At 36.2% G+C, this 14,075-nt stretch overlaps 1 protein-coding gene across 4 annotated transcripts in view; it reads left to right on the top strand.

Annotated features, from left to right (window-relative positions):
* LOC134662038 (homeotic protein antennapedia-like) overlaps positions 1-14,075 on the top strand; it is a 238,605-nt gene that overhangs the window by 129,013 nt on the left and 95,517 nt on the right. Inside the window, exon 1 of one of the 4 annotated variants that reach the window (XM_063518301.1) lies at positions 13,171-13,618. The exons of the other annotated variants lie outside the window; for them this stretch is intronic. The gene's annotated coding sequence lies outside the window, so the exon portion shown is untranslated. Of the gene's footprint in view, positions 1-13,170; positions 13,619-14,075 lie in introns of those variants that run through there. 4 annotated transcript variants of the gene reach the window in all.

Here is a 14,075-nt window from a genome sequence, read left to right as displayed (position 1 = left end):
GAAGTGTCTCTCGCGCAAACTATTCAGTTTAAAAAAAAATGATATTAGAAACCTCAATATCATTTTTGAAGACCTATCCATAGATACCCCACACGTATGGGTTTGATGAAAAAAAAATTTTTGAGTTTCAGTTCGAAGTATGGGGAACCCCAAAAATTTATTGTTTTTTTTCTATTTTTGTGTGAAAATCTTAATGCGGTTCATAGAATACATCTACTTACCAAGTTTCAACAGTATAGTTCTTATAGTTTCGGAGAAAAGTGGCTGTGACATACGGACGGACAGACAGACGGACAGACGGACAGACGGACAGACGGACAGACGGACAGACAGACAGACATGACGAATCTATAAGGGTTCCGTTTTTTGCCATTTGGCTACGGAACCCTAATAACGGGCTAAGCTAATAGAGGTGGTCCAAGCGAACTCTACACAGCATTTGTAATGACAAAATGTGGCATTGACATCATCATCATATCAAATCTCTATGAAAAGATGACGTTCAAGCCGGTACAATGTTAGTGTAGACGGACTCTATCGAAGAGTTTGAAAGTGCAATAAAAATGGGGACACTTACCTCTGTGCTGCACCTTAACCTGTGTCCGCATAAAGCATTTTACGATCCTTGCGGCTTGCTCACGCGCACGTTTACTGCCTGTTTCGGGTTCGTTTCCTACTTATTTTAATTACCATTTTAATTGTTTTACGTCGAGCGATAACCATCTGAGTTTTAGAAACACTACCTATTCTCTAAAATAGGATACGAAAAAATGGTGTAACAAGCCTTTTTATCTCAGATAATTTTGTTTCTAAGAATATGGAAGGTTGGTAATTTTTTATTTGATGTAATGTCTAATTTTAAGTTGCTGTTGCCTAGGAATTAAAAAGTATGGAACCAGAGAATATATGCCTGTACTTACAAAGCAAATGTAATACGCCCTGTTACCCAAAATGCGTGTAATTAGGCACCTATGTCATAATGGCGAATATATTATTATATGAGTAGGTATAATAATAGCTACCAGATTATAATGTAGGTATACGTATAAAATATACGTATATATTGTATGCGTATATTTTTATATGCCTAAATACTGAGACATTTATGACTCAAAAAGTTCCAATACCGCTCACTTTTTACAAGTAGAAGGAATGATCATTAGATACGGTACTATAATAGTAGTACCGTATAGGTATACCTAATAATTAGGTATACCTTATAATCGTATACCTAATTATTAGGTATACCTATATACGATATAGCAAATATGTAGGTATAAGTTATTCTACTCGGTAGATAGGTACCTATGATGAATTCATTTTGCAAATACCTGTGGATAAAAAAATATTCACCAAACTTCCGAAGAAGAACCCCGAAAGCCTAAGAGAGCGTGTCACCAAACCTACTTAGTTTTAACTTATACGCCCAACTTTGCACCGACAGGTATTTGCAATTCATACACCGCACCGACTCCACATTCGATCTTTTATTTATAACATTGCCCCAACTTTGTGGACGATAGTGAAACGGTTATGGAATTTCACTTGACAATCTGTCCTAATATGCTGATTATATTAAATGCAACAATGGATTTCTCATGCTTAATTTTATGCAGCAATTTTACATTGTTTTGTTGTTAGTGTAGGTATACTTGTAGATCATTTATTTTGACTAATACGAGTATGTTCTTCACTTGAATTCTGCCCTTTTTAAGACACGCAAGTATACGATGAATAATAAATAAATAAATATTTCCTATATGACTTTATTACACAATTTTTTGTGAACTTTTGTTACAGTGTGCAAAATTGGGATTGTTGTCCTGTTAAATTTGTACGACTACCTAGTTACTGTAGTAATATTAAGATATAAACATACATACATATTCTACTTATTATATATATGTATATGTATTTTCTCTAATCATGAAACATATTCAGAAAAATATTTAACACATAGATTAATACTTTATACCTGTCCGGAGATGTAGGTACCTACCGAATCCAATACCCATTTTACAATTAAATTAAAGGAACGTAACTTTTATAACTAAAATATTTTCTTACCTTGTTATATTCCAAGGAACGTTCAATCCACGTGCGGTGTGCCCCGCACCTTATTTCCTTCTTTTTGTGATTTACACAACTTGAGTCGGATTCGGCGGGGCGCGCTGAAAGCTTTATACACCACATCTAAATTTATATTATTTTAAACGGCTCCCCTAATTCTGTCACGATTTTTTTGCCTAATATTCTAATGGAAATGGATGATGCGAATGTTTATTAAAAACATGAATATATTTGTAGTATATTTTGCCAGTGTAAAAAACCTAATGTCAACGCTTGATGGGAATTTATGTTCCCACTGTTATTAATATTATAAATTTATGTTAAATGCATGTGTATATTTTTTAAAACGCTTGCAAGAACAATAATATCAATAGGTAATTAAAACTTGCGATAAAAAACAAATCATTTGAAAGAATTATTTATTACGCATGAATGACGACTATTATTATAATACTATATTACATTATAATAACGTGAGATGGTAATTTTAGCTGTCTTTATGTATTAATCTACCTCAATGGTAGCAGTAAACTGCACGTACCTAATAATTATCCCACTCGAGAACAAAGTAAAAGTGAACAGGATTCCTTTTCCCAGTTAGTTTTCGCTCGGTGTGCCAAAAAGAAGAAAGAACCCACGTCAGCTACGTCTGCTATGCTCGGAGCACAGACCACCTCAACTACTAGATGGAGCAGGAGCACATAAGACAATTGAGGTCATCATTCATCCATCACACATAAGCGTTCCCGTACAAATTTAGTATACGAGCGCGACTGCTTTTTCAGTTGCGCCCACAGTCACGACCAGCAGGGGCCCGTTTCTCAAAAGCTTGTAACTTGTAATACAAGCGGAAGTCCCTTTCTAACAAAAGCTGTCAAAAAGTGACATCCGCTTGTGTAACAAGTTACCTACAAGCTTTTGAGAAACGCGCCCCAGTACTCAATTAAATTAAAAATATGTATGTACAAAACTTAAGGTTTAAGGGTTTAACAGGCCTGTTACGGTATAAAATGGTGTAGAATACAACGGTTATGTAGCATAAATTCTAAAATCAAATTTCCTAAGTACGAAATTCCTCAAGACACAACATCGAAAATCAGAATGTCTAATGTACGAAATTCCTAAAAATGCATGTCCTATGTTTAGTCAACCTATTTTTTAAATGTCTAAAGTACAATACTGCTAGTGCATGAAAATACTAACGACCTTTTTTCCTACGTCCAGTTAATCTAAGTTTAAAATGTATAAATTGCGAAATTTCTAACGACATGTGTCCTACTCCTACGTTTAGCTGACCAAGGTTAAAAAGTCTACCGTACGAAACTGAGGGCCTACCGCGAACCACGTTCGACGTGTTGCCTCTCTGTCGCACTTGTGAATTCGTACGTAAGTTTGACAGGGAGGCAACACGTCGAACGTGGTTCGCGGTAGGCCATCTGATAATTTTATTTAATATCACGACTTTTGGTCGTTCATGAAATGTCAAAAGTGACGTTTCTTCAAACAAAAACGTCACTTTTGACACTTATATGGATGGGATATGTCAGTGTCAAACAAGTGACAAAAGTAATGTTTTTGTTTGAAGAAACGTCACTATAGACAATTGTTTGACACTGACATATCCGGTCCATATCGTTTCTATATGTAATATTTAACGTATCTTAAAGTTCGAATAAGGCTGTAAATCAATAGGTAGGTTAGGTTCGTTAGGTAGCTTCAGATGCCCGAAGGGCAAAACGCTCAGAAAAAGGAGCCCCGCGTAGCGGGGCTCCGTTGACTCAGGGTAAGAAGGAAATGTTCTCGGAAATATGAGTTTCAAAGTACTGTCATTAGGCTTTTTGAACGTAGCTATTTTGAGCACTAGACATATTGACTTTCGAAATATTGTCATTAGGCATCTTGTACAAAGGAATTTTGATTTTCGAAAATGAGATCGTTCGATTAAAAGTGTATTAGGACATGCATTTTTAGGAATTTCGTACATTAGACATTTTGATTTTCGATGTTCTGTCTTGAGGAAATCCGTACTTAGGAAATTTGATTTTAGAAATTATGCTACATAACCAATACAACTCGGTTATGCTGCTCTAATCGTAGTATTTTACAAGTAAAATTGCACCTATGTGTGGTTGCCTCTTTGTAAACGCTTCATAATGCGGTGTCTGTAGTCTGTGGTTCGGGGTTTCGACAATTCTCGAGTGCTTCTTTAACTTAGTAGGTAAAGAACTCACTGAAAACAAAACGCAGTATCTTATGTAGAACCTGGACTTTGTTCCGTTCTTTCAAGATAGCGGAGTAATAGGTAGATAGCCTTTATATTACTTGCTTATGGTAAAAGTAAACGCAGATTAGATAGAATGGTTTTTAAATGGAAACACAAGTTGAACTTAATGTTTGTTGAGAGCTAAATTGGCCTGCAGGTATGTAGGCGGGCACTACTTTTTATTACTAAAAGGAATATATTTATGAGGATATACAGATTTGGTTAGATTATATTGACGTTGCGATTTTTTTTTAATTCTCATGTCTATGTACCTAATATTTTTCATCTATACACATACAAATCATACACATACCTACGTCCAAAACAATGATTGATAAAGCGCTAACTTTAAGGAAAAACTGAAATCTCGAAATTGGCAACACCGAAGCTATCACTTTTCGAGATTTAATCGTAATCCACGCCTCGACTCCAAAACTGACTTACTCATCTCGAAATGAGTTAATAATTCAATTAAAATTTCCCTTCGACTTGTCCTGGCTTGTTTCAAATTCGTATAAATCTTAGGAACCGTCGACGGAAATAGCACTCGGCTGAACGTAAATCTCAGTCTATTTGAGCATTCCTGGTCGAAAAATCAGAAATAAGCAACCAAATGTCACTTGGAAATACGAACGGTGTTTTACGAATTTAAATAAAATGCGGAAACATTAGTTAGATAAGTTTCATTAGAATGCTTGTTAGCGAAGGGAGCATCAATAATAGGTATTTATGATATACTCTTTGAGTGAATTGACCTAAATGAACCGATCAATTTACGCCTCATTTTATTAAATTTCGACGTTAATATTCAATTCTAGCTGCTCTATTACTGCCTAATGAATAATCTAGACAGTCTATATTAATCTAGACAATTTTGTCCGACGCCGTTTCTCAATTAACCGGTTATTATACTCTTTTATGATATTCAATTGGATCTCTAGGACATTTGGTTGCAGTTTGGTTACACGTGCCGTGAGAACGCGCGTTCCTAAACTGGTATAATAATTAAATTTTGTAACGATTTGTTTTGTTTTAGGTAAGAAAAAATAGGTAAGAACTGTTAGTATAAATGTAGGTAATTTATTTACATTTAAAACATTACATACTTTTCTTGGAGCGGCTGGCTGTGTGGCGCGCAAATATCACACGCCTTTATTTAGAGTTCCGATATTATTGAGCATCATGGCCGCCAGGCCGCTCTGTTGTAAGATGTAACAAGATGATGATGTAACAAGGGTTACCTAGGAAATATCCGATAGCGGCAGTAAAACACTCTTACTCGTAGCAGCTAAAATATGGAACGTGTGAAAAAAAATCTCTGTAAAGTTATACTTTAATCGGATATCTATTAAATTCTGCTAATAATCTGGCATTTTGTTAATACGTCGTTGCGTGAGAACGAGCCCGTTTCTAAACTGGTATATTGAATCCCATCAAAAACATTACATGTAAAAAGGTGCAAGTCTCGCAACGCTTTTACTACAAAAAAGTTTTGAGTTGTAATGTGAAACCAAGTCGGTTATTTTAATCAGTGCCAGGGGGTGTTAAAACCGTATCAATAAGATATCTTTAATTTGTAATACGTATAATGACTTGGCCATCGCACGGCTATGCAGCGTTGCGTATTATGCAATGACAAAAGGATCATCGTCACCTATTAAAAATAATTCTAATTGAACATAACGCTAGCGCTAATTGCAGTTTCAGCATTACACATATTTACGAGTACGGTACAAGTAAAGCATTATGTGCGATTGCCAAGTCATTATATGTATTACAAATTAAAGATATCTTATTGATACGGTTTTAACACCCCCTGGCACTGATTAAAATAACCGACTTGGTTTCACATTACATCTCAAAACTTTTTTGTAGTAAAAGCGTTGCGAGACTTGCACCTTTTTACAAGTAGGTAATGTTTTTGATGGGATCTCATCTCTTTTTGTAGGCAGTCCTTCTTTTCGGGTACTCATACCCATACTATGTATACACATATCATAACTAAACATACCTTCATTTATACTCACATCGTACATCGTAGTGTACCTTTACTTTACCTACTATTTGTAGGAACTGCAACAGTAACTTTGTAATATCATATATTTATATGGGATTACAAACTTACTTATGCAGTACTTAGATCTTTAAAACGTGACTGATATTGCAATATTTTTAGGTTTACCCTTTATGTGGCCATTAAACCCTAACTGATCATGAGTGAATGAATGAGTGTCATAAATGCGAAACTTTGCTTTCGCTTAACTTCGGAAATAAATGACATACAGACTTGAAATTTTGGATTTTAAGTATGTGATTATAGCTTACTGGATGACGAAAATTTCTGCGTTCTGGTCTTATCCAGAGGTTCTCAAATAGGGGCCTGAAAATGCGGCGAAATGGTTCCAGTAAAGCATGGTACGGCAGTGTTTGCTTCGCGCTCGACTTGGCGGGGGCACTGCCGTGCCCCCAGATTATTTGTTATCTATCGATTTAAATGTATCCGAGCTGTTTACATATCTAATGAGCTGTCCCATTGATGATTTCGCACGGTGCACGCTGGGTTTTATGACGCTGTATTTCATGGACGTCTAGCGGGACTTAGTGCCACGCGGACCGTCCGTGTGGATCACTCCGCACCGGACCAATATGTATTAAGTTCAGGGAGCGTTTTAGAGTAAAGCTGCGCTGCGCTGCGGACGACCGTCCGTGGACAGCTTTCTCATACAATTTGACGGTGCGGAGCGATCCGCACGGACGGTCCGCGTGACACTAAAACCAGCCTTAAGATTTTATTGCTGGCGATTTTATCTGTGTTACATAGTATATATTTTTTAAGCATGTTAGACACAGGTGTCAATAAGGAATTCTGTTTCTTTTAATGATCTTATTATGATTATTATTTATTTCAATAGTGTTTATTTCTAGCAGAAACACTAAAACTTGTTTTAATTTACGACCTGTAAGTAAAGTATTTTTTTCTAGTTTGTTCCGTAGCCATTATTTTTAAAATTAAGTGAAACTCAGTGGCAGTACCAAATTTATTCATAAGCTGAGATGATGAATGTATACAGCATAATTTAACGGTCAAAATCACAATAAAAACATAATTGTAGACATCAAGTCAAGATTACACCGGTTATAAATTAAACGAGTCATAAATTTTCAAAGTAAACCCAATATAATCACGTGTCTTCACTCGAACAATCAGTCTTTCGCTATCTCAAAGTAAATTGAACAAGCAGATTGATCTAATTAGTAACCATTAAGCTTCTGATACATATTAATTAATCAGACCACATGCAATATAATTAAATGTGTAACAGTTTTTGAGCCGCGACTGGCGGGGAGGGCGTTTGGAGCGGTGAGTTTAGCCTGTGTGATTGTGACGTCAGAAGGCAATGGATAAAAAATATCAACTCCGGTTGATCGGTTGCCACACATTGACAGATACACCTACGGAAACGAACATGATGGTATATGATATTTGAATATGTATACGTACAAAAATATCATTTGTTGGATTATGTTGGTATTTATATGTTATTACTAGATCGATATGTGTACCTATCACCTAATCATAATCAGCCATTTCAAATATTTTCATTTTAACATGAAAATAAGGCCTGAAAAACCCAGTATTTATTAGGTAGGTATACATACCTTCCTATTATGTAGGTAGTTGTCTGCATGGATTTAGGTGTAATTTAATCAAATCTAAACCAGCGAACATTGCAAGCCCAATCAAATCATTGCTCAAAGATAAGATAAGATAAAGTAATTAAATAAAATGCAGTAGCGACTTGAGTTAGCAAGTAAACGAGGCCTGCGGTCGTTCCTTAATGGCAGGCATTAGTCGGCCTCTTACGCATGATAAACAAATTGACTGATAATTGCTACGCTATCAAGCTATTGTTTACGTTACTAAGTTCAAAACGATCATTAGATAAACGCTAATCGTTGTAATCAGGATTAATAATTATGCAATTTTTTTAAACCTCGCTCTTGCTCATTTTAGTTCTAATAAATGCCTATTTCACGTGTCAAATATCATATTTGTAAATAAATATGAGCATGCTATACCTACTTTATAACTCCCATTTTTAATTATAAAATACATGTTTGATAACACTGCTTGCATTAATTTAATTTTCTTTTATACTTTTAACGTAGATAAAAAAAATTACGTGTTAACACAACACTATTGCAAAAAGAAAATAAAAGCGTATTATCAAAGCGCTCGATAAAATCCAATCGATAAAACTATCGAACGAAAATCGAGCGCGGCACCCAGTTAATCATGTTGGCGCACCTGCCTTCATACATATTCATTAGCGAGCTATCGCTACAGTCGCTATCAATGACTGTTGCGGTGCGTCGAATATTGTGGCGAGTCGATTGAGGTTTAGTTCGAAATGTGGGAGGTAATAGTGGAATTGTATTTTGTAACTAATAGTTCGCCCCGAACTAAGAAATCGCGGTTCGCTAAAAATATCAATTAAATGCAGTCGTCAAAGGATCGAAAACCGCGTACGATTTATTGCAAGGTCTGTGGAGCCCTTAACTGATACTGTATCTGTGGTAAGCCGAAATATTTCCTGTCAAATGTCAAATGCCTATATTATGTTTATTTTATTTTATTTTTATCTTGCTAATCATTGCAAAATGGTAAATTTAAAAACGATATTATAAAAGTGTAAGCCGAGCACTTTCATTTGATACCAAACTCGACCATACTTTCTTGCAAATAAAATGACCAGAATAGCAAGACACCTCCCAAAACAGCTTTTTGGCCTTCTAAGCTCTTTTAGCTCAATAACCCCTTGATCGAGCCTGCTCATAATTTAATGACTAAAATATAATGCCCTCGACTACACGTTCACCCAATTTCATTTAAATTAGAACAAATTTACTTAGAACAAGTTATTGTGTATCAAACTACAGACAGTTCAGCTTAAAAACATCGAAATGCCGGGACGTGCCGCTAGCCAGCCGCGTGTTCAAAGTTGAAGGTAAGAACTTCGCTTCGCTTCGCTCGCTTTTTCGAAAATATATGACTTAGTTAGGTATGGTTTTTTTTATGATAGGTATACGAGGCAAATGAGCCTCCTATATCATAATATACAACACGAGAGGGGTTGCAAGTGCGTTGTCGGCCTTTAAGATGGGATAACGCTCTATTCTTGCGATTTCGGTAGCAAACCGTACTGCTAAATACAAAATTAAAGTAGGTTTAGTTAAAATAAAAATTAGGATGACGAAACTACATAAAACGACACAAAGATGATATTTATTCTTAACTAATGCACAAATTAATTAGGTACTTGTTTTAAAATTAACCCATTCTGATTAGGCAAGCCTTATAAAACATTTACAACAAACTTTCCGCCGACCCGACAATCCATTTCTTGTTCAAGCACCCTTAAGCATTAATACATATAAAGGGGCAGTCAAATTGAATCCATCCCCACTCTGTCTCACACGGCCGTGTGTATCGCCCTTTTGATTCGCCCTGACAACGCTACTCGTACAATGTATTCGATTGTGTCAATTTTAAATGGAATGTCGATCGAGCGACAGTTAGACATAGAAATAGATGCCATGTCTCTTTTTCATTTATGGCTTGATTCAAATATAATGTCAATTGAAAAACTTATTTTCAATTTGTTTACCTAGAGATGACCGAGAAATAGGTATACAAATATTTTTTTTTATAATTACATATTAAAAACAGTACCTATATTCTAGTATTAATACACAATTATAATCCTAAAAGGCGATTAGGGTAGCGCTTTATTGCATCACGACTCGGAAGTAGAAAAAAACTCTTATTACAATTGAAAGAAAGAAACTAATTTGCAAAGAGCCTTCGAGCTACCTTAAGTCTCTGATATCACGCAACTGTATCGATTACTTCGTTCTTTATTTATAGTCGTATTTTTCTTAGCGTAACGGACTCCAATCAAACCGGAACAATAGGAACATGCAAATAACACCAATTAGAAACAAAGAAAAATGCAAAGACGAATTCAATTTAAAATGAGATCCGACGTTCCGCCCCGTCCCGTGTCGATCGAGCAAAATTGAAAAAAAGAAAAAACCGTAGCACGGAATAAATAAAAATAGAGATCCCGCTACAGCGCAAGTCTCCGTTGAAATGAAAATAAAGCAAAATAGCTTTTTGTGGACGAAATAAATTAAAAAGTGTGTCGCGATTTTGCGAACAGCGAACAGCGTCCGGTGACGTTTGTGCAGTGTTCGCTCTATGACTATCATATTTTGTTCGTGTACGTTATTTTGTGGATGTGTGGGTTTATGTATGCGTTCATTTGTTTGCTGCATTTTGTATGCTGTATGGAATTTAGTGTAGCTTAGTTGTAAATGAACTAAATTTTAGAGACTAACTTCGTGAACACAAGTAGGTAGGTCAAATTAAAAATTAAAAATTAAATTGATTCATTTATTTGCCGGATAATATTTAAATTTTCTGAAATAAATCTAAGTTTAGAAAAAATATTCATAAAATGCGTAATAGTACGTATCTATTGTTTATTTAAGGTGTTAATCAAATTATTTATTAAGTCCTCAATATCAATACTTTTAGATAGATATTCGTCGAAGTATTTCGGCATCGGCGGCATCCCCCAGCAAGATCTCCGAACATGCAAACTTTTAACGCATATTAATGCCCTGCATCGCCGATGAGTAGGCAGCGGGGGGAAAGTTTGCCAAATTATATTTGTGGGTCGTCACGGTAGCGGGGGGAGCGCTAGTGGCGGAAGGGCGGTGTGTGTTAGGGCTCCGGTGGCCCTTATGGCGCTTCGGACGCGGACGCAGATATAGAGGGGTCCTTTGTGTAGGGCCAGGGCGTATGTGTAGTGCGGACTTGAAAATGTGTAAGGTCATACGTCGTATAGTAACATTTTTAGTTGTATGGGAATGTTGTAAATAGAATATGGTTACTTTGAGTCACATGAAAAAGTAAATTTAGGATCTGGCCAGTGTAGGAGCGTATTCAAACTTGAGAAATCGTAACTTTACCTGCGAAAACTCGGTTAAGTATAAGTACCTAACACCTACAGAAATGCTGTTAAATAGTCTCAAATGTTATATTTTATGCAGTTATTTAAATGGGTGACATCGTAAAAGTCAAACAAAAAAATGACATGTGGTGGGTGCAGTGAGAAGAGTTTAGAAATGTAAAACTTATAATTAAGTAATATTGTTGTTAGTCAAATGGTCCTGCCTGACTACACATAGCAGTCATTTATAATCCGACCAGCACTTAAGTCGTGGGGGCAATCGGGCGCCACGCATTCCCAACCTTTAGTAGTTTTTAGTTTCGGTAGCTTCTGTAGCTAACAAAAGTTGCCGCAATCGGTCACCTTTCAGCGGCGCTTATCGTGATTTCGTTGGCTTTATAAACGGCTTACTAAATGCTAATGAACTTAGCAGTCTAGATAAAAAAAGTGGTGAATAATTAAGTTGTTTTAGGAATGTGGGTAGGCTTGAAAAATGTTATCATTTTTAGCACGAACTTGGCCTAACCTAGTTTATCTGCCCAATATTCTCTAAATACACTTTTAATGATTGCCTCCTAAATATCTACGTATTTATGACCATCTTCCAATAATCAAAAAATAACACTTTCAATGCATATGAGACATGGGTAAGTTTTTTCATAACTATTCCAAATTTCAAATCGCTAGCGTAAGTAGTTCTAGAGATATTTATTAGCGATGTGACAGACAAACGGACGGACAGAGTCGCACCATACTCGTAAGAGTTCTTTTTTTCCTTTTTGATACGGAACCCTAAAAAATACAAGGAAATACTACCTTCCCAAGTGAACTCTGTTTACCTTGCTCAAACATATAATGCGTGTATGTCATCACTTTTATAATTTCCACGCAAATCAATATGTTTGTTAAGCATGATGTTATGTTACGTTTTCTGGGAATATGTCCTATTACAACATAACGTTGATGGACGCCATTAGTGTACGATTCCCTGTCGGTTCCCAGAACGAATCAGAACTAGGTTACGATTTATTTCTTCAATCACATGTAATCTCATACCAAATGTGCATTAGACACTTCTAAGATTGTACCATTCATGTACTAATTGTGTAGGTATATGTGCTTAAAACGATAAAAATTATGTAGGTACCCTACCATAAATACAGTCGATCAAAATTTTCAAAGTGATAAATCATTGTATTTTATCCACACCACACTAGTCATAAAATATTTTAATAGGATGGAAGACAGCACTATCTTATTTAGAACTGTTTACTTGCTTATGTATTGTATCTAGAAATAACAAGTACTTAAATAGGTACCTACTTTCTTGAACATGCGCAAAGATATTCGAATACTTATTTAACACTTATTCAATATCCAATACCTACCTACAAAGACAGACTGCCGTATTCGAACTTCAAAATATTCACAAGAGACGACACGTACTAGATCCATTCTAGATACGTTATAGTTTAGATTTCAACTAGTTCTCTTTTGCAGCGCAATTCGGGCAACCAATGTCACTTTTACGATAGATCGTGTTAGATATCTATTAGATGTGAATTCGATCTCTAAGTAATATCTTGTGGAAATCGTTCAAGAGTATCTCCAGAATCGCGGAAATGTCAAATTTGACAGGTTAGATCTTAAACATATCGTTATCGTATCTTGGCGATGTCTAAAAGATATCTATTAGATGTCTATTACAAAATCCGAATCGGGCCCAGACTCAAGGAAACCGTTAAGGCTACTATCCCAACAAAGTTTCCCGAAGAATTTTTAATCATTCGCGCTGGGCGGGCGGGGCGGGGGCGGCCAGGCCGCGGCAGTGCGCGCCCGGCGGCCGACGCGCCGCCCGCCCAGTCGCGACCGCGCCATGACACCACGCGCGACTCTCCGCCCGCCCGCGACAAACGCACGCGCGACTACGCGACTACTACTACTGTAGCCTTCTACGGCGACCCACAAAACTGAATAAATTCGACAAATCGTTCTCCTACCTGGACCACTATATAGACAAGTGTTTTCACAGTGTTTTTTTATTTCGTGTCTATTATTTTCGTAGTACAAAAGTCTTGTAATTAAATTAGTATTTTTATTATAAAGTACAAAATAATGTAACATAATAAATTAGCAGCACGGTAGAGATTTTAGAATACGAATTAATACAGGGTCAGTTTTGTATGAATTCAATGTGATTGTAGTTTAAGTCGCTTAATCGAGATCGATTACTGTTCATAACGCAAACTGCTGAGGCATATTTGAGGTAAGTAAACATATTTTAAAAGTGTACATAAAAATTTGAGAAATGTGAAATATTTTGCGCGATTTATATATTTTTTACATTATTAAAGAAAAATATGTACCTACAGGATCGGCGTTGCCTATATATTATGGAACCTTTATACAAAAGTGAGTAATAGCAACATAAGCACATTATTCACGCCAATTCGCTCGCATCAAAGCAAAGCGTAACAAATCATAAATATCAAGTTTCTCAGTGATTCCCTCATATCAGCCAGCAGTGAGTGCAGCAAACGTATTCCGGTTCCCGAAGACAAGACAACTATGATTTAAATCCGCCGGCGTCGCTAAATCACGCGGAGCGGCGCGACAACACCTCGCCCCGCGCAATTCTCAAATTGTTTATCCCGCGCCTAACGATTTAAATATAGAACGAACGAATGCCTATCGAATCGAACGCAATTGTTTCGACTCAATAA

The sequence above is a fragment of the Cydia amplana genome, chromosome 2 (assembly GCF_948474715.1).
Source record: "Cydia amplana chromosome 2, ilCydAmpl1.1, whole genome shotgun sequence".
Classification (NCBI taxonomy): Eukaryota; Metazoa; Arthropoda; class Insecta; order Lepidoptera; family Tortricidae; genus Cydia; species Cydia amplana.
The sequence above is the reverse complement of the archived record's forward strand: the minus strand, read 5'-3'. Positions and strand labels throughout refer to the sequence as shown.